Source organism: Cryptomeria japonica, chromosome 7 (assembly GCF_030272615.1).
Source record: "Cryptomeria japonica chromosome 7, Sugi_1.0, whole genome shotgun sequence".
NCBI classification, from domain to species: Eukaryota; Viridiplantae; Streptophyta; class Pinopsida; order Cupressales; family Cupressaceae; genus Cryptomeria; species Cryptomeria japonica.
In genome coordinates this window covers 561,780,768-561,803,365 of record NC_081411.1, presented here as the reverse complement: position 1 = coordinate 561,803,365, position 22,598 = coordinate 561,780,768, and positions in this window count along the sequence as shown.

Here is a 22,598-nt window from a genome sequence, read left to right as displayed (position 1 = left end):
AAATTATTTTTGGCTTTTGCAGCACATAAGAACTACAAAGTATATCAAATGGATATTAAATGTGCATTTCTGAATGGAGATCTTGAAGAAGAAGTTTACATTGAACAACCTGATGGATTTTCTTTGACAGATAACAAAGATATGGTTTGCAGGTTAAAGAAAGCTTTGTATGGATTGAAGCAAGCTCCAAGAGCTTGGTATGCAAGATTGGATAAATATCTTTTGAAGATTGTTTTTTCTAAAGGTAATGCTGACATCAACTTATATTATAAAGTGACTAATGATGACATATTGGCTATAGAAGTTTTTGTTGATGATATAATCTTTAGAGGAGAAGATGGATTATGTAAAGACTTTTCTATTAAAATGGAACAAGAATTTGAAATGTCTATGATTGGTGAAATAAGATTCTTTTTAGGATTGCAGATTTCACAGACTGACAAAGGTATATTCTTGAGTCAATCCAAGTACTTAAAAGAGTTACTAAAGAAATTTGGGATGGAGAACTCTAAACCAGTAAGCACACCTATGACTACAAATGACAAACTATCACTAAGGGATGAATCTACATCTGTTAATCCAACTAGGTACAAATCTATGATAGGAGGTTTACTGTATTTGACACAGACTAGACCTGATATCATGAATGCAGTATGTATTGTTTCAAGATTTCAGAGTAATCCTAGAGAAAATCATGAATCAACAGTAAAAAGGATTTTCTGGTACTTACAAGGCACTACAAATCTTGGATTATGGTATCCTAGAGATGAAAACTTTGAATTATGTGCATACACAGATGCAAATTGGGCAGGAGATGTGGATGATAGAAAAAGCACCACTGGTGGAGCATTTTTTCTTGGAAGTAGACTAGTTTCTTGGTTGAGTAAGAAACAAAGTTGTACATCCTTATCAACAGCAGAATCAGAATATGTTGCAGCAGCAACTAATTATACACAGGTACTATGGATTAAACAAATATTGAAAGACATAAAGGTAAAATGCAAGGAACCCATAACTATCTATTGTGATAACACTACAACAATTGATATATCCAAGAATATGGTACTACATTCTAAAACCAAACATGTTTCCATCAAACTGAATTTTCTAAGGGAAAATGTTGAAGCAAAAGAAATAAAACTGGTTTATGTCAATACAAAAGAGCAGATTGCAGATATTTTCACTAAACCTCTACCTAAGGAGACTTTTGAATATCTTAGAGATCAGCTTGGAGTCATTCCCCAATTGGTAGATACTTAGAGAGTTGATATTTGTCATGAACCGACATAATTAACAGAGAAATATTTTACTCCGACTTTGATGAGGAAGCTGCTTCTCAGGGGGAGTAGTTGGTATACTAAATTGGTTGGTATGTTGTAATGAACTTGGTTTTGTAGTAACTTTGGCATTTGATGTCAAAGGGGGAGAGATTGGTATGGAAAAACACAAGGAAACACATGTCACTCTCAGGGGGAGAGATTGTTACTTTGAGAAAGATTACTTATATTTTGGTAATTATTGGTATTTTGGTATTTGGCATTTCTGTTTTGGCACTTTGATGGTTTTTCCATCTTGTGTTGCCATCAATGTCAAAGGGGGAGATTGTTGGTATTTTGGTATGGTTTTGTCATTGATGTCAACACCTACTAAACCTTATCAACTCTGGCACTTTGGAGAATCAGCAACATTCACCGGCAAGCAAATGACTTATGCACAGTCACTGGTATCTGGTACACCGACAGGATATAATGATCACTAGCACTTCAAATGGCATGGAAAACACTTGGCTATGTTGAAGACATCATTTGGACACATTGTCTTGGAAAATCATTTATTATCATATTCATATTTGCATATTTGTTGTTACCGACAAATGGGTCCAGGTTATACACCGATGGGATTATCTTTTCCAGATCAGCATGGCACGCTATGGAGATGACTTATTATTGTTGTAAATGCATTAAGCCGACATGTTGAATCGGTTATTGCATCGGGCATTAATTTATTTGTAAATTGATTTTATTGTAATATCTCTTAGAGACGACCTACTAAAATTGGTCCTAGGTTATGATATAAATGTAAGTTCTTACTTGTAAGATTGGATGTGGAATGCGAAAAAAAATTGTCTGAAGGTATATGTGAGGTTAAGCAGAGCTATACATGCAAACATCATTTGAAGGTGAAGCAAGGTTTTTGTGAAAGCAAATCAATACTACACCGATAGTGAATCCAGCATATAAAGATGTTATTTTGAGTAGTACATCCTTATTGGATTTAACCATCCAATTGTAGTCAGTGTGACTCCTATTTTGTGTTTGAGCAGTGAGCTCTAGGCGCTTGCCTTTCTGCATGTGTAGACCCCATTTGTATACACTTACTATCTGTAGTAGTATCATCTTATTGTGGGTAAGGTTTCCCACCGTGGTTTTTTCCCTTATAGGGTTTCCACGTACAAATATTGGTGTTAAGTGTTGTGGATGACTTTGTCTTTTTGTTTCATGCATTAATCTTTACCGGTATTGCAATTATCTGATAAAACTGTCCACCGGTATTAAGCAATAAGTTGGTTAGGTTGTTTCTTTTTTGAATTTATTTGACAACTGATTCACCCCCCCTCTCAGTTGTCTCAGGGACCTAACAGACTCATCCTGATGGTAAGGGCTTCTATCTCTCTCCTCAGATTTTTCTTATCATCATTCAAATTTTCCACCTCATTAACCAAGGCATCAGTGTTTGCTTCCTCAAATGAACTATTTTCACTAAGTTCCAACAACTGCTTTGCCAACTCTTTTCTCTTAGCCAATGAAGCTTTGTACTTGACCTTTAGTTCACCAAGGGCTTCTTCAAATTATGCAAGTCTCTGTGAAATATCTTTGTAACTCATTGAACCTTCACCTGTGTTAGCCTTAGAGATCCTTCCCAAGCGGTTAAGCCTTAAGGGAATTAGCCTCTGATACCAATTGATAAAATTATAAGGCAATGAGAGGGGGGGTGAATCAATGCAAGCAAAAACTTGATAAATCTGATAACACCTTTCACCAACTTGAAAATCAATATGCATGCAAGAAATATAACCATATAAGCAAACATCCAACAAAGCATGCAAACCATAACACAATGATTTTTCACATGGGAACCCAAATGGTAAAAACCATGGTGGGAATTAATACCCACAAAGATTAACTATGTGTAGTATAGAGATTTGACCGGTTAAGGTCATACAACACCTTGTTAGGGGTACACCTGGTTAAGAGTATTTTAGCCTGGTTAAAATATATACAATAAGGCCTATTAGGACCCAACCCTATTAGGAGCTACCCGGTTAAGGGATTTAAAAACACAAGCTAGTGTGTTACCTTGTTAGAGGATTTCACCTTCAGACCTATTAGGATCCTACCTCACCCTATCAGGAGTGACCTTGTTAGAGGATTTTCTTGTTGCAACCGTTAGGAAGATAACAAGTTCAACTGATCTGAAGTTAGCACCCCTATGCCTGATTATATCCACTTCATCTCTGCTTCTATCACCGACTAAACATCAAGCCCTAACTTCTCCTTCAACAACACGATCAAATTCTCACTATTGATCCATGAAATCATACAAATTGTATCTCCTTATAAAGTGTAAAGTGGAAAATCGAACCCTAGTTACTCTCCCCTCTTCCAACTCCAAGGAGAGAGAAGGGAGGTTACGAGGATTGACGGTTTTCACTTAGGGGAGACTTTACATTCAAAAGAGGGGTTGAAACCCACAAGATCCAATCCCACACAATGCAAGATTGGATTCTAGATGAGTTTCAAGGGTTGAGACAGCAAGGCTACCCTCTTTTGTAAAGAATGTTGATAGAAGGATCAAGCTAGGAATGCATAGAAAGTGAGAAAGATTCGCTTATAAACTAAGATAGGGATATAGGATGAAGCTGCGGACCTGGAATTAGCAGTAGAATGTCAAGACGGTGCTGTCCTGCAAATTTGAGCGAAAGTTGACGGGACGATGGCACCCGGAGTGCACACGGTCCTCTGAAAAATCCGCGAAACGAAGGGGGATCTATTCGTCTCTGCACAAGGATTCCAGATCTTCAATTTCAGCCGTGTACCTACAACCTACACACAAAAAAGCGAAGACGATTGGGGGGTTAGGGATTAGGGGTTTGCCCTTAGGTCAAACCCCGGTTTTGGAATTAACCAAGAAATGAGAAATGTTGTAAATGTAAATGATTGTAATGTAAAACAAGTACTAGTACCTTGTTGTAAGAATGTTTGTATTCTTACATGCGAAGGTGTAGATGTTGTTGTATGTTGTATGTTGTATGTGATCTCCTCTTCAATGGTTGAATCCTTGCCTTGAATGCAACACTTATCCTTGAATGGAGACTTAGAATGATCAATTGCTTGAAGGAATGCTTGAATGCTTGAATGCTTCAATGCTTGACTATCACTTCTACCTTTTTTCCATCCATCCAAATGAGAGGAAAATGTAGTTTATATACTTGCCAATTAGGGTTAATAGACTGGTTTTCCCGACCTTAGGCCGACCAGGAAATGTTATTTTTCCAATTTGCAAACAAAAAGACCCAAAGCCCCATAGGAGACCGGGCCCAAAATAGGGCCAGGGACCAGGGCGCTGGGCGCCATGGTCCTGGGGGACCAGGGCGCTGGGCACCCTGGTCCTGAAGGACCAGGGCGCTGGGCGCTCTGGTCCCACCTCCCGAGACAGCAGGGTGCAAGGAGGATCAGGCCAGGGTGCAAGAAAATGCAGTTTTTGATGTCGTGGACAGGTTTCGGGGTCTCCATTCAGGTTCTGTGTTGCGTCGCCATCGTGAAGACCCAAATGCGGTCGAAATTGCAAGTGTCGCAATTTTAGGACGCTACATAAAGAACTTTGTTAAGTCAGCTAAGAACCTTGGAACAATTCCCTAGATTCATTGAATCTAGTCACCTTTTACATTTTCCCGCTCATTACACTTTTCTCATGCCAGCCAAACAAAACATAACATAAAGTCTACCGATTACCGATCAAAGTAACTATGCTTTAGGGGTTCTCTGTTCTTCCTGACTGTAATTGTTCTTCCAATCATAACTCTCTCACTACGTTGAATATGTTGATGTGGTTTAGAACATAGGTGCATGTTCCTATCTCCAACACTCTTGTAAAACTACAACGTCTAATTCTTCTCCATTCATCTGTGTCGATTGCTTGATCATCGCTTTGTTCCTATTTACCAGTCCACAACAACTTAGCAGTTTTGTTGTCTAACAAATTCCACTACCGGTTAGGCTATACTAGTTGGTCTAGATGACTAACAAAACATGGTTGTCATCAACAACAACACAAATAGTTGTTGGCATTTGCATGAAAATTGCATTAATAAAATTTTATGTTGTCATTGATGTCAATTAACCGATAATGATATTGTTATAATGTTATTTTTGTAACTGGTAGGAAGAGCTAGTGAAGGGAACTATAACTGGTAGGTGAGTTTATGGAGTGAACCGATATTGCTAAGTAATGGAGAGTTGAACTGGTAAACCCTACCTATTGATTTGATAAACCCTAACCGATGAAGTTTGTTGTATTGGTTTATGATCTGATGATGAGCGGTAATGATAATGACACGTATGCATATTGTACGAGAAGAGTTTCAAAGTGTTTTTGGCACGTTGAGATAATGGTTTTTATCTTGGAAATGAGAAAGTATATTGCATGTAATACAAAACGTGTGATGCTTTACTGAGATCGATGAAGCGGTGATCAAGGAGCGGTCGAGGCTATCTTGAATGATGTGTAGAGATTGTTATGTAATCCAACAATCATACTTGAACCAACTTGTTTGTAATCTCTATGGGAGAATTAGGTTTTTGTTGTGTTACCGACCTATTGATTTGTTTATAAGGTTGATGAGTTGTTTTGTTTTAGAGTTGGCAAAGTTTTAGTTGAGTGTATGGTTGTCGAACCAGATGATGTATCTGCAGTTTGTGTAAAGGCAAATATGAGCATGAAAAAGATCTGCACAAGCAAGTGTAGTGCTATTCAAACAAATCAACAAACTCTTGTTGTTTTCTAACAATTACAGTAGTAAAATCCCCTAATTGGGTAAGCTCTAACAAGCTTAGTGTTACTCAAATCCTCTAACCAAGTGGTCCATTAGATTGGATTTCAAAACCTCTACCAAGGTTACTCCTCATAGGGTATTGCTTTTAATAGGGCATTATAGTCAATCCCTTAACTGGGTGGTCCCTAACAGGATTTGTTCTTAATAGGACTTTTTGTAAAGCTTTAGTAGGCTTGGCTCCTAACAAGGAAAACTTCAAAAGAGTTCAAAATACTTGTGAGTCTCATCTCATCGTGGTTTTTCCCATTTGGGTTTCCACGTCAAAAATATTGTGTCAAGTGGTGAATGTTTTTGTGGTTATTTTTACTATGGTTGATTTTCTTAACTTCTGAATCCACTTTGATAAGTTATGATAACTGGTAGCAATCTGAAATGAGGTTTTACTTATGTCAATTAAGTATTTGGATGTTTGTGAGCTTAAAAAAATTTACTGTTAATCTATCTTAACAGTCAACCGATTAAACTTGACAGTGATATTGCATTTATAGTTTAGTGGTTTAACTTGTCAATTTAAAGTTTACTTTGAGAGGTTGATTCTGAGATTAGTGAAATTTTAATATCAGTTTTCTATCTACTGATTCACCACCCCCTCTCAGTAGTTGCTCGGATCCTTACTCTTTCATCATACCATCAATTGGTATTAGAGCTTCTCAGGTCCTCTAAGGTCTAAGCCTAACAACTTGAGGTAAGGATCTTGTAGAACATGATGAAGAAGGAAAGTCCAAAGTTTAATAGAGAGAACTACAAAATATGGAGTGATAGAATGAAAATTTATATTAAGAGTCTAGGAAATCAATACTGGGAATATGTTGGTATTCAATATGTTGCACCTAGTGGGATTATGAATGATGATTAGAAGAAAGAGCAACAAGAAAATAATCAAGCATTAGAGGCTATTATCAGTTCTTTGTTTGATGCAAAGTATGTTGTTGTGCATGGTCTAGAGACTGCTTATGAGGTATGGAAGAAAATTGAAGAGATTTATAGTGGTGATGAACATGTGAAGATTTCCAAGGAAGAGAGTCTAAGAGGAAAGTTTGATGACATGCGGATGGCTGAAGGTGAGAATATTCAACAATATGGTCAAAGGATAAAAGAGATAGTTGGTTAGATCAAGAGTGTTGGTGGTAAAGTGGAAGATGCCACAGTAGTTAGTAAGGTGTTGAGAATCCTACTACCAGTCTACGCTATCCAAGTTGCAGCCATTCAGGAGCTAAAGTCAATTGACAAAACTAAGGTAACCCTTGATTCCATCATTGGTAAGCCTACTACTTTTGAATTAAATGTTTATGATGGTAGTGTTCAGAAATCTAAATTTGCATTTAGAGCTTCAATTTCTAACCCATCTATGAGGAAAAGTAGAGATGTCAGTCACAATTATGAATCTAGATCCAACAGAGAAGTTGTTGATGAAGACAGTTTGGTTGAGATTGAAGCATTGTTGGCCAAGCGGTTGCCCAAAGGTACCGATAAATACAGAGGTAAATTACCTTTGAAATGTTTTGCATGCAATAAGATTGGACACATTGCAACTAACTGTCCTAATGGTGATAATGAGCACAAACGAGAGAATTTCAAGAAGTACAAGGGAAAAGGCAAAAGAGATTGTCTTATTGCAAGTGATGGTGGTATGACTGATGAGGAATCTTAGGGTGATGCTAATGAAGACATTGTCTTTGTAGCCATTAAAGAGGAGACATCTAATCAGAAGGCATTAGTTTCTCGCATGGATAATTCTGATGATTGGATCATTGATAGTGGTTGTTCACGTCACATGACCGGTGAATGGAGCAAATTTCTTTCTTTGAAGGAATTTGGTGGCGAAGTTGTGAGATTTGGTAATGACTCACCCTACATGGTAAAAGGTAAGGGAATTATTTCTCTTAATGGGAAGAGCAGTGCAGATAATGTCTATTGGGTTGAAGGACTAAATCACAATCTTTTGAGTGTTGTTCAACTTAATGATAGAGGATATCCATTGGAGTTTAAGAATGGTATGTGCAAAATCTATGGGAGCAAAGGTGAACTGATTGCAATCGATAAGCAGACTAGAGGTAACCGGTTTCACCTGAATCCTAAAGTCAACAACTATTTAATTGCTAAAGTAGATGATAGTTGGCTTTGGCATAGGAGATTTTGTCATATAAATTTTTATAATATTGTTAAAGTGAGTAAGTCCAAGACAATGAGAGGTCTTCCTTAGTTAGACAAACCGGTTAATGCTTTATGTAAGGAATGACAGTTGGGAAAGATGAGATCCTTAACTTTTAAGAGAAAATCTTTTTCAGCTGAACATCTGTTAGATTTGGTTCATATAGATCTTTGTGGGCCAATAAAGACTAAAAGTATTCAATATGATAGATATTTTATGATCTTCACTGATGATTGCTCAAGAATGATGTGGGTCACATTCTTGAAGGATAAAACAAAAGCATTTAGTAATTTCAAGGTATTCAGGGCCTTAGCTAAAAAGGAGAGTGGTAAGAAGATAAAGTGTCTGAGGGCTGATCAAGGTGGTGAATTCACTTCTGTGGAATTCACTAGATATTATAAAGAAAATGGTATCAAATGACAGCTTTCTGCACTGAGGACACCACAACAGAATGGTATTGCAGAGAGGAACAATTGGTCAGTTGTTGATACAAGGAGGTGTAGTGAAATCTTTCTGGAGAAAAGCTGTCAGCACAATTGTCTACACTATGAACCTGATTTTGGTAAAAAGAGGTAAGGATAAGACTCCTTATGAATACTGGTATGGTAGATCACCTAATGTCAATTATTTTAAGATATTTGGCGGTAAATGTTTCATAAAGAGAGGTGACTATGATAGCAAGTTTGAGGCTAAAAGTGATGAAGGTATATTTCTTGGTTACTCCACCAAGAGTAAAGCCTACAAATGTTACAACAACCAGACACAAAGAATCATTGAGAGTGTTGATGTTTGAGTGGATGAGTATCCTGAAGTATCAGGAGAAACCAGCGTGGAGAAAAAGGATGAAGATCCTTGCATTTTGTTTTAGGAACCAGAACTGGTGAAGCTTGAAACTGGTAAAGAGAATGTTGTTGTACCAGTTCAACTGGAACAGGTAGAGTCAGAAGAAGATGATGATAATGAAGAAGAAGAACCTGAAGATAATGATCATATTATTCTGAGGAATGTGAGACTCAATCACAATCCTAACCAGACTATTGGAGATAAGGATGCTGGAGTATTAACCAGAAGAAGAATTAGAGAGAATTATTGCATGATCTCCACTATTGAGCCTAGAACTGCTAAGGAAGCATTTAGAGATGATCATTGGATTAAATCTACGAAGGAGAAGCTTGATCAAATTGAGAAGAATAATACATGGACCCTAGTACCTAGATTGGAGAATAAAAATGTGATAGGTACTAAGTGGGTATTCGGGAACAAGTTGATTGAAGATGGTATAGTAGTTCGAAACAAAGCTAGATTGGTTTGCAAAGGTTATGCACATTAAGAAGGAGAAGATTATGGTGATACTTTTGCACCAGTTGCTAGATTGAAAGGTGTCATAACTTTACTTGCATTCACAACACATAAGGGATTCAAAGTATATCAAATGGATGTGAAGTCAATATTTTTGAATGGAATACTAGAAGAAGAAGTATACATTGAGCAGCCAGATGGTTATGCTTTGACTGATGAAAAAGACATGGTATGAAAATTGCACAAGGCACTATATGGGTTAAAGCAAGAACCGATAGCATGGTATGAAAGGCTTCATTCACACCTAATGAAGATAGGTTTTCAGAGAACCAATGAAGATAGCAACATATATCTCAAATCTGAAGGACATAAGATACTGGTTAGTGAAGTGTTTGTAGACAATATCATATTTGGAAGAAATGATGACATGAGAAATGACTTTGCAAATGAAATGAAAAGTGAGTTTGAAATGTCTCTAGTGGGAGAGATAAAAAATTTCATAGGCTTGCAAATTCAACAAATGAAGAGTGATATTTTCATCACATAGTCTAAGTATTTGAAAGAGGTATTAAAGACATTTGGTATGAGTGACTGTAAACCAGTTGGGACACCAATGGTTACAGGATGTAAATTATCTAAGGAAGATGAAGCCACGTCTGTTGATGAAAAGGAGTACAGGTCAATGATTGGGAAACTGCACTATGTTTATTCACAACAGACTGGATCTAGCTCATGCAGTTGGTCTAGTTGCTATATTTTAGAAGAATCCAAAGGAGACACATTTGATAGCAACCAAGAGGATATTCAGATATTTGAAAGGCACTATTAACAATGGATTATGGTATCCATATGTAGGTAACTTTGACTTGAAGGTGTATATAGATGCAAACTAAGCAGGTAATGTTGATGATAGGAAAAACACAGCTGGTGGAGCATTCTTTCTTGGAGGAAGACTTGTTTCATGGAGTAGCAAGAAGCAGAGTTGTATAGCGCAGTCTACTGTTGAAGCTGAGTATGTTGCAGCTTATATGAATTGTACCCAGGCTATCTAGATGAGACACATTCTAGAAGGTTTCAAGATGAAGTTTACAGAACCTATAAAGATCTTATGTGACAATACCAGTGCCATAAATATTTCCAAGAACCCTATTTTGCACACACGAACCAAGCATATTGAATTGGAATATCATTTCTTGAGGGAAAAAGTGCAGAGTAAAGATGTGATACTGGAGCATGTTTCTACCAAGGAGTAGCTTGCAGATATCTTTACTAAACCTCTACCTAAGACTAATTTTAAGTATCTTAGAAGTTAGCTAGGGGTTGTACCCCTTCATGAGGTTAATTGAGCATGATGTAGAGTACATCAGTCCCAGAGCTACTTGCAGAATTTTACAGCAAGATTGGCAGAGGAGTAGAATTATTCCATAGGGGGAGCATCAATTGTAGGTTGTTGACATTGAACAGTGAAGTTTGACATTGCACGTTTTACTTTCAATTTGGCATTATTGTCAAAGGGGAGAACTATATGATTATGGGGAGAAGAATTGTATGATTGACAGATAGAAGATCTACAGCCAGCTACCAGCTGAAGACAAGGAGAGTACATGGTAAAATGTAAACTAGGATTCATATTCACAATCATAGCAATCAATGGTATTGATATTTATATTTCCATCAATGCCAAAGGGGGAGATTATTGGCATTTGCATGAAGATTGCATTATTGAAATGTTATGTTGTCATTGATGTCAATTCACCGGTAATGATATTGTTATAATATTGTTTTTGTAACTAGTAGGAAGAGCTAGTGAAGGGAAATATAACTAGTAGGTGATTTTGTGGAGTGAACCAGTATTGCTAAGTAATGGAGAGTTGAACCAGTAAACCCTACCTGTTGATTTGATAAACCCTAACTGATGAAGTTTGTTGTATTGGTTTATGATCTGATGATGAGTGGTAATGATTATGACACGTATGCATATTGTATGAGAAGAGTTTCAAAGTGTTTTTGGCACATTGAGATAATGGTTTTTATCTTGGGAATGAGCAATTATATTGCATGTAATGCAAAACGCGTGATGAGTTACTGAGTTCGATGAAGCGATGATCAAGGAGCGGTCGAGGTTATCTTGAATGATGTGCACAGATTGTTATGTAATCCAACAATCATACTTGAATCAACTTGTTTGTAATCTCTATGAGAGAATTAGGTTTTTGTTGTGTTACCGACCTAATTATTTGTTTATAAGGTCGATGAGTTGTTTTGTTTTAGAGTTGGCAAAGTTTTAGTTGAGTGTGTGGATGTATTTATAGTTTGTGTAAAGGCAGATAGGAGCATGAAAAGGATTTGAACAAGCAAGTGTAGTGCTATTCAAACAGATCAAAAAACTCCTATTGTTTTCTAACAATTACAGCAGTAAAATCCCCTAACTGGGTAAGCTCTAACAAGCTTAGTGTTATTCAAATCCTCTAACCAGGTGGTCCATTAGCTTGGATTTCAAATCCTCTATCGAGGTTACTCCTTACAAGGTATTTCTTTTAATAGGGCATTATAGTCAATCCCTTAACCGGGTGGTCCCTAACAGGATCTATTCTTAACAGGACTTTTTGTAAAGCTTTAACAGGCTCAGCTCCTAACAGGGCAAACTTTGGAAGAGTTCAGAATACTTGTGTGTCTCATCTCACCATGGTTTTTCCCATTTGGGTTTCCACGTCAAAAATATTGTATCAAGTGGTGAATATTTTTGTGCTTATGTTTACTATGGTTGATTTGCTTAACTGCTTAATCCACTTTGATAAGTTATGATAACCGACAAATTTGAAATGAGGTTTTACTTGTGTTAGTAAAGTATTTGGATGTTTGTTAGTCTCAAGTTGTTTACTGTTAATCTGTCTTAACAGTCAATCGGTTAAACTTGACAGTGATATTGCATTTATAGTTCAGTGGTTTAACTTGTCAGTTTAAAATTTACTTTGAGAGGTTGATTTAGAGATTGGTGAAAGTTTATATCAGTTTTCTATCTACTAATTCATCCCCTCCCCCCCTCTCAGTAGTTGACCAGGTCCTTATTCTTTCATCATACCATCAATAAAGACATCATAAAACCTATTATAGCTATATCATCATCATCAAGCCAACACACATATCATTCCTTCTAATGATACTTGTCCTTCTCAAGGACACATGTCATTTCCATCCATGACACTTTCACTTCTCAGGGACACGTACCATTCCTTCTAATGACACTTGTCCTTCTCAAGGACACATGTAATTTCCATCCATGACACTTTCCCTTCTTAGGGAGACATGTCTGATGATATGATGAATCAATAAGGATCCTGACAACTACTGCAAGGGGGGTGAATCAATAGATAGAAAATTGACTTAACTTTCACCAAATTCAAAAACAATCTTACAAGTCAATCACTAAACTAACTGGCTCAAACACTAAGCTACAAATTGCAATAGCACTAGCAATTTACCCGTTGACTAGCATATCAAAATAACAGTATAACAACTCTGAAACTGCCAAACCATTTAACCAAAACATCAAAATACTTTACTAACAATAGTAAAAGTACATTCAGATAATTGTCGGTCATCTTAATATATCTAAGGTGGATTTAATAGTTAAGCAAATTAACCATATCAAACATAACCACAAAAACCATTCACCACTTGACACAATGATTTTTTACGTGGAAACCCAAATGGGAAAAACCATGGTGGGGATGAATACCCACAAGTATTTTGAACTCTTCTGAAGTTCACCCTGTTAGGAGCCAAGCCTGTTAAAGCTTTATAAAATGTATTGTTAGGAACATATCTTGTTAGGGACCACTCGGTTAAGGAATTGACTATAATGCCCTATTAGAAGCAATACCTTGTTAAGAGTAACCTCGATAGAGGATTTGAAATCTAAGCTAATGGATCACCTAGTTAGAGGATTTAGATAGCACTAAGCCTGTTAAAGCTTACCCGGTTAAGGGATTTAACTGTTGTAATTGTTAGAGAACGATAGGGGTTTGTTGATCTGGTAAATAGAACTACTCTGCTTGATTAGATCATTTTTATGCTCCTATCTTCCTTCACACATACTACAGATACTCCCTCTGAATCTACAATCAATCACACTGACACTTAACCAAAATTTCCAACACTACAACAAAACAACTTATCGACCTTATAAGCAAAACAATAGGTTTGTAACACATCACAAACCTAAGATCTCATAGAGATTACAAACAAATCAGTTCAAGTATGACCGTTGGATTACATAGCAATCATTGCACATTGTACAAGACAACCTCGACCGCTCCTTGATCACCACTTCATCGATTTCAGTAACTCATCATGCGGTTTCCTCTTCATGCAATGTACTATCTCATTCCCAAGATAAAACCATTATCTCTATATGCCAAAAACCACTTCAAACTTATCACATATAACATGCATATGTGGCATAATCATTACCAATCACCATTTGATAATAAATAAATACAATTGATTCACCAAGCTCCATCAGGTAGGGTTTGGCATATCAACAGGTAGGGTTACCAGTTGATCTCACTTCTTCTAGAGTAATATCAGTTTCCTTCACTTGCTCAACTATCGGTTGCAAAACAACATCATTACGGTTACAACTGACATCAATGACAACACAATAGGTCATCAATGCAATCTTCAATCAAATGCCAACAATGTCTCTTTATTATGCCTCCCCATCTCTCATTCTAGCCTATTTAATCCCCTCATTTTCCTTCACAAATCATCCACTTTCATTTTCATATCCTCATAATGAAAAATTGTTCTCACCATTTTGCACATCCATTAAACATCTTACATCCATTAAACATATTACATCCATTAAGCATCTTACATCCATCTAGAATTCACTATCATGGAGCGAAATCAAGCATCTACAATATAGCAAACACACATCAAACCAAGGGACTATCAAATCGAAGGATAATCTAGAGTTTTCATTTTAATAGTTTAATTTTGTTTATCTAGTTTTCTTCCTTCTTAGCATCCTAATCATGAGTGTAGTTGAAATATGTGTTTGTTTGATTGTTAGTTTCATCTTTCAATCTCTTTAGTTTTGTATTCACAATTTTTTGCATACATTTCTAGCACGCCTAGTGAGACCCCACTTCATGGGCCCAATCTCACGTTTTTTGTTGTTTTAGTATGTGTTTTGATCAATTTTTCATACTTGCAAACAAAAATGTGACAATTCAAGTCAATTTTCACTTCGGTGGACGTTTTTTTTTAACGAAATCCTGATTTACATAAACAGTAGGATTGCTTGTAGAAATAGTGGAATTGACTAGAGAAACAATAGGAACATGTTCCGACCATCTTGGGTAGGTATAATTTTGTTTCACACTTCTTTTTTCTACCAAATTCATTTTTACCAATAAAATAGTGGGACTGAATGTAAAAATAGCGAGATCATGGGTAAAAATGGTGGGATTGCTTGAATAAATAGTGGTTTGTGTTTTTTATGCTTTCGGTAGAATTCATTTTCACTAGTTAAATAGCGGGAATGTGGGTAGAAATGACGGGATTGCTCTATGTAATGGAGGGATCACTCTATGTTTTACTTTTTATCATTTTCCCAAATTAATATTTTCTCATTTTGTTGCTAACCTACTAATGTATGTTGTTTGATGGTGTTTTGCTAACGTTTGTCCAACTACATCGCTTGTTGAAGACCCCAAATGCTTGAAACACTAACTTGTTTGTTGTAGGACTGACAAAGAGGGATGCAATTGTCAAATACTTTTTGTGTTAAAAATGAATCATGTGTCTTTTCTTAATTAGAAAATACGTCAATTTCATAAAGGAATGAATCGTTGTATTATGTGTTTGGCAGACTTGTGCATGTGAGTGGACCTACTGCTAACACATACTATCCTCTCCCCTAGCTTTCATGGTCCTAGGTGCAAGAGAAAAGTGTTAGCGACACTCAAATATTTACTTTTTAGGTGGAGGGTCTACCTCCCAAGTAGCCAATAAGGTAGAGTGAGAGCAAATGATCCAAGCAGTGCTTTCTTTCAGTCTACTATATAAGTATTCATGATTTTGGTGAAATCCATAATCAATTAGTGTAGTTGCATTATACTAATGGTTTCCCTCAATATCTACATGGAAATACTCTTGTGGTCTTAAGGAAAGTCAAAATCCCCTGGTGCTTGTGTGGTAGATGCGTAAAAACCTATGTTCTACGGGTTGGGATATCTCTTAAATGAGCTATCTATTGCATGTATAGCCATCGGATTTACCCTGAAAGTTCCTCCACTATGAACCAAAGTTTTTAGTAGCCCAAAACCTTTTTTCTTTCTAGTGCAGGAGGTTTGACCTCCAAAGCCACCCCAATTTGTACTATATATTGTTGAGATAGATGTCCCTCAGTTCACAAGATCTTCATATCTTTGAGGTATGAGATTTTGCTTTGCCCGAGAAGTGTGTGTCATGGTGGGGGATCCAACACCATTGAAATCTCTTTCTATCCACCTTGTATAGGTATTAAGAGAAATCCAAGTGGGGGTTTAGCATGTAGTATCACATTTCCAGCCTAGGAAGTACATGTTTGCAATTGTGTTTTGTTTCTTTCATATCAGTATTTGTAACCACTTAGGTTGATTTAGTCCCTATTACCTCAATAGAGTTAGATACTTTACATTATGCTTGATGTGCTTTATTTTACGTACATATTTTTCCAAAAATCAAGTTCCAAAATTACCCATAAATATCAAGTTTAGAATCCAAAAATCTTCATTTTCATCACTTTACCCAGTCTGAAAAGTGGGATTGTGCTCGAAAGTGGGCGGAATGTTTTGTCCCTCCTAGTTTTTACCTAGTCCAGTAATGGCGAGATCGCTTGTAGATAAGGCAGGATCACTTTGTCTATTTAGTTTACCAGTCTTTTGAAAACTATGGGATTGCTTTCAGAAACCAGGGGATTACTTGTTGAAATAGCGAGATCACCTATGGAAATAATGAGATTACCCTATATAGTGGCGGGACTGCATCTGGTCTTATTGCTTTGTCAAAAAAAATTCAAAATCAAGTTTGTTGTTTTGTTTTCGCGGGTTTTATAGTCATCCAAACTTGGTTTACATCTATTTGTGTTGTTATTATCACTTACTAAGGTCCTAATTTATCCCATCATTTTGATCATCCTATCTTTTAAGTCATCACATTGGTAATCATTTTTATCCTGCATTGTTATCATCGCTAGTTACATCCTTTGTTAGCTTACGCTATCATCATCTTATCACTATCATATCTTTTTCCGAAGTCTGGGATTGATCTTTTAGTTAATCAAATCAAATCAAAAGTTGATCTTTTGTCACCTTTGGTCTCACATCCTAAATTTTAAATATACATCTTGTTTTTATCAACTATTATCACTAGCACGTTTTGACTACATCGAGTTTAGAGATTAGTTTTACACCATTGCATGGTCTTCTTACTTTGAGATAGAGGTTTGGTCCATGATTTATCTTGCTGCTTGAATGTATCCACTTGAGTAGCCTTGCAGTTGTGTCATTCAAATTAGACTTACCTATTTTCAATTTGAATACCAAATCATCCTAATCAATCATCTCATCTATCATCTTGACAATCAATCCGTTAATCTAAATCTTTGACTTCATCTTACTTCATGCCTGTCACCACTTGATCTCGATCTAGATAAGTGATGGAACAACAATCTTCTCAGTTAGTAGTAGAGACATCTGATCCACAACTAAATCTCGATTTGGTGTCAATCCTATTGTGTCATAAAGTGTCCCTATCAAATTTGATCCACTTAATCCAATTGTCTCTAAAGAAACTATGGTTAATCAACCAGATGAGACTAACGCTCTAGTCAATCCCATTGATCAATTTATTTCAAACCCAGATATTGCTCAAATGGTGGATGAAATCATTTTAAAATGTAAAAATCTAATCTTTGCTAATATGGTTGCCTAAGGTATGACCATTGTGTCACCTAATATGCTTGTAACTGCTAATCCACAAGGGCCACCTCAAAAACAAGTACCTTTACAACAACCATTGTCAGTTCCACCTTCAGTTCAAACTTTGATAACACCATTGCAACAAAGTATCCCACTCGCATCTATTGAATTACCACCTTTCGGTACAATGGAAAGACATTATTAACCTTTCTACGATGCTTTATCAGGTCTTACACCATCTCTAGCCTTGGGGGGAGTTATTTACAATGCACCAACTGTTCCACCATCTATGCAACTTTTTACTTCAATTCCCATGGTCACTCAAATGCCCATGACTTCTAGCGTAGTACATACTCCTCCTTCTATTAATCTACTCACAAGACTATTGAATTTACCTTCCATGTAAACACCAACTTGGACCATAGGAATTCTAGATTATCCTCCACCATCTACTTCACAGGTTATCACTGGGAGCATGAGTTAAATAGTACCAACATCATCCATGCCCCCATTTATACAATTTATGCCACAAGTTGTTAGTACGCTTCACCGTCAACGTCAAGTGACTATGCCATCTTTTACCTCACAACCACGATTCAGTTACTTGCAAGTGCCATCCTCATCCTATACTGTTCCAAATGTGCAACAGATGCTAGGTGACATTAATCAACATCCTCCATTGTATAGTATGCCACAACCTAACGTATCTCATCTGATCTATACTAGAGGTAGCTATTTGAAAGGTGGTATTCCCCAAATTCAACAACCTAAAAATGTGCAGTATCAAAAAATATATTCCTTCACAACTAAATGTGGCAACTTACTCGCGACCACCCCAATATCAACAACAAGAACCACCTTTTGTTCAACAAAATATTCTCATTTATTAGATAATGACAGGCTATCAATATCCAAAACAACAACTGAGTTATATTAACCCATCCCAAATGGCATATAAAACACCACTTTATCAACCGGCCACACCGTCTCTTGGTCCATTTCCAGTTAACACTAAATGGGAAGAAATGAAGGCAGCTCTTAAAACTTTACAAGACAGTAATTTTGAGAAGTTTTTCAAATTTGATGAGCTTTTCTCATATCCATTCAATAAGTTAATAACATCAATGCCATTCCCCAAACATTTTAAAATGCCAAAATTTGATAAGTACAAAGGGAAAGGTGATATGTGTCATCACATCAAGGAATTTTACATGGCTTGTCAAGAAATCACATATTGTGTTAATTATCTCCTATGTCTCTTTCCTAAGAGTCTTAGTGGTCCATCTCTAGAATTATTTTATAAGTTACCATTTGACGTTATCACTACATTCGCAGACTTATCAAAGAGATTTGTGGGCCAATATCATTACAATGTGGAAAATTATATTTTCATACTTGATCCTTGTTGAGCCAAATAGAAAGGGAGTGAAATCCTTTTGGACTATATTCAAAGATGGAGAGCCCTTGTTGGTCATCTTCCTTGTGTAGTACTCGATACTCAATTGGTTCCAATATTCATCAATAATCTGCATCAGAAGCTTGCATATCATATTTAATGAAACTGTGCCAGCTACATTCAAGGATATCATGTCCAAGGGACCATAAGTAGAATAAGCTTTTATTGATGAAGGAATCATTAAACTCTAGAAAGAGTCTTATGATAAACCAAGTGGGGACAAACAAAGGTATTGGAATAAAGACAAGAATTTTGTAGGAGATGGTGTCACTAATTCTAAGACAGTTCTAATGGTTGTAGCTACAAAACCATTACCCGCACAAGCATATTCTAATAAAAAATCATATACCAATCCATCACCAATTATCTATATCAATCGGCCACCTCAGGCCTATCATAATCCTCAAATGCCAACATCAAATGTGCAAACTAATCATACAAACACCATCACTATTTCTTGAGCTCATCCTCAACAAACAAATTATAACAATCCAAGGCGTTAGTATACACTGTTAGGTCCCGGAGACAACTGAGAGGGGGGGGGGGGGGGGCGTGAATCAGTTGTCTAATAAATTCAACCAAAACTTAATGCTTAATACCGGTAAACCAAACTTTATGCCGGTAGACAATTTTATCAGTTAATTGTAGTACTGGAAAAGATTAATGTATGAAACAAAAAGACAACAACATCCACAACACATAACACAAATATTTGTACATGGAAACCTTTAAGGAGAAAAACCACGGTGGGAAGCCTTACCCATAATCAAATGATACTACTACAGATAGTATGTGTGTATAATATGGATTTTGCACATGTAGAAAGGCTAGCTGCCTAGAGCTCACTACACAATCACAAAATGAGAGTCACACTGATGAAAATTGGATGGTTAAATCCAATGATAATGTACTGCACAAAATAGCATCTTCATATGCTGGATTCAGTACCAGTTTAGTTCTGATTGCTTTCACAAAACCTTCCTTCAACCTTCAAATGATGTGTGCATGTATAGTTCTACTTATTTTTGCATATACCTTATTACAATTCCTTTTTCCGCAATCCCATATCAATCTCACAAATAAGATCTTACATTTATTCCACAACCTAAGACCAATTGAATAGGTCGGCTCCCTAAAAGATATTACAATAAAATCAATTACAAATAAATCAATATCCGATGCATGATGTCGGCTCAATGCATTTACAATAATAATAAATCATCTCCATAATGTGTCATGCTGATCTGGAATAAATATGCCTGTCGGTGCTTATCCTTAACCTATTTGCGATAACAACAAATATGCAAACCTGAATAAACAAGTAACCAAATCGCCAAAACCAAGTGATCGAATAATGTCTTCGACATAACCAATTAGTCTCCAAGTCATTCCAAGTGTCGGTGAACAATATAATCTATCGGTGAACCAAATACCGGTGACTGTGCATAAGTCTCTGACTTGCCGGTGAACATAACCAAAGATCTCCAAGTGCTGATAAGTGTTGACAAGTGATGACAGGTGTTGACATCAATGAAAAAACCATATCAACATATCCAAAATGTCAATAATCTCCCCCTTTGGCATTGATGGCAACACAAGATGGAAAAACCATCAAAGTGCCAAAACAGAAATGCCAAAAACCAAAAACCAACAATCTCCCAAAGAGATCATTAAAATGAAAATACAGATACAGAGAGTAATCAATCTCTCCAACAATCTCTCCCCAAAGTAACAATCTCTCCCAAGGGATAATGTGTTTTTCCATATCAATCTCTCCCCCTTTGACATCAAATGCCAAAGCATTACAAAAACCAATTTCAAATACAAAATACCAACTTATTATACAAACTACTCCCCCAGAGAAGTAACTCTCCTCATCAAAGCCAGAAAAAGATTTCTCTCTTAATTCTGTCGATTGATGACAAACATCAATTGTCTAAGTCTCTATCAGTGGGGGTAGGACTCCAAGTTGCTCTCTGAGATATTCAAAAGTCTCCTTAGGCAAAGGTTTTGTAAAAATATCTACAATTTGCTCTTTAGTATTCACATAAACCAATTTCACTTCTTTTGCTTCAACATTCTCTTTTACAAAATTGAATTTGATAGAAACATGTTTAGTCTTAGAATATAATACCAGGTTCTTTGATATATCAATTGCTACCATATTATCATAATAAAAAGTTATAGGTTCCTTGCATTTTACCTTTATGTCCTTCAACATTTTTTGATCCATAATACCTATGTACAGTTAGTTGTTGCTGCAACATATTCTGATTCTACTATTGATAGACTTGTACAACTCTATTTCTTGCTCAGCCATGAAATTAGTCTGCTACCAAGAAAAAATGCTCCGTCGGTGGTGCTTTTTCTGTCATCCACATCTCCTGCCCAATTAGCATCTATGTATGCACATAGGTCAAAATTGTCATCTCTAGGATACCATAAACCAAGATTTGTAGTGCTTTGTAGGTACCGGAAAATCCTTTTTACTGTTGATTCATGATTTTCTTTAAGATTACTTTGAAATCTTGAAACAATACATACTGCATTCATAATATTAGATCTTGTTTGTGTCAAATACAGTAAACCTCCTATCATAGACTTGTATCTAGTCGGATTAACAGGTGTTAATTCATCCTTCAAAGATAATTTATCAGTTGTAGTCATAGGTGTGCTTACCAATTTACAATTTTCCATGCCAAATTTATTTAGTAATTCCTTCAAGTACTTAGATTGACATAGGAATATACCTTTATCAGTCTGTGAAATCTGCAATCCTAAAATGAATTTTATCTCTCCAATCATAGACATTTCAAATTATTGCTGCGTTTTGTTAAAAAATTCTTTACACAAACCATCTTCTCCTCCAAAGATTATGTCATCAACAAAAACTTCAATAACCAAGATGTCATCATTAGTCACTTTATAGTATAGATTGTTGTCAGCATTACCTTTAGTGTAACCAAGCTTCAAAAGATATTTGTCCAATCTAGCATACCAAGCTCTAGGAGCTTGTTTTAGTCCATATAAAGATTTCCTTAACCTGCAAACCATATCTTTGTTATCTGTCAAACAAAATCCATCAGGTTGTTCAATATAAACTTCTTCTTCAAGATCTCCATTCAGAAATGCACATTTAACATCTATTTGATATACTTTGTAGTTCTTGTGTGCTGCAAAAGCCAATAAAAGTCTGACTGCCTCAATTCTAGCTACCGGTGCAAAGGTTTCATTGTAATCAATTACTTTTTTCTGTGAATATCCCTTACACACTAATCTTGCTTTGTTTCTAATTACTTTACCATCTTCATTAAGTTTATTTCTGAAAACCCATTTAGTTCTAATTACATTTTTGTCTTTAGGCCAGGGAACTAATGACCAAGTGTTATTCCTTTCAATTTGTTCCAATTCATCTTCCATAGCTTTAATCCTATATTTATCTTCACATGCCTCATTAATTGATGTAGGTTCAATTTGAGAAATAAGACTTGCCTCTTTATTTGGCAATCTTCCTCTAGTAATAACTCCTTGAAATTTTTTTCCAATTATCTGATCTTTAGAATGATTTAATCTTACATACCGGGGTGTTTTTACTTGATGCTATTCTTT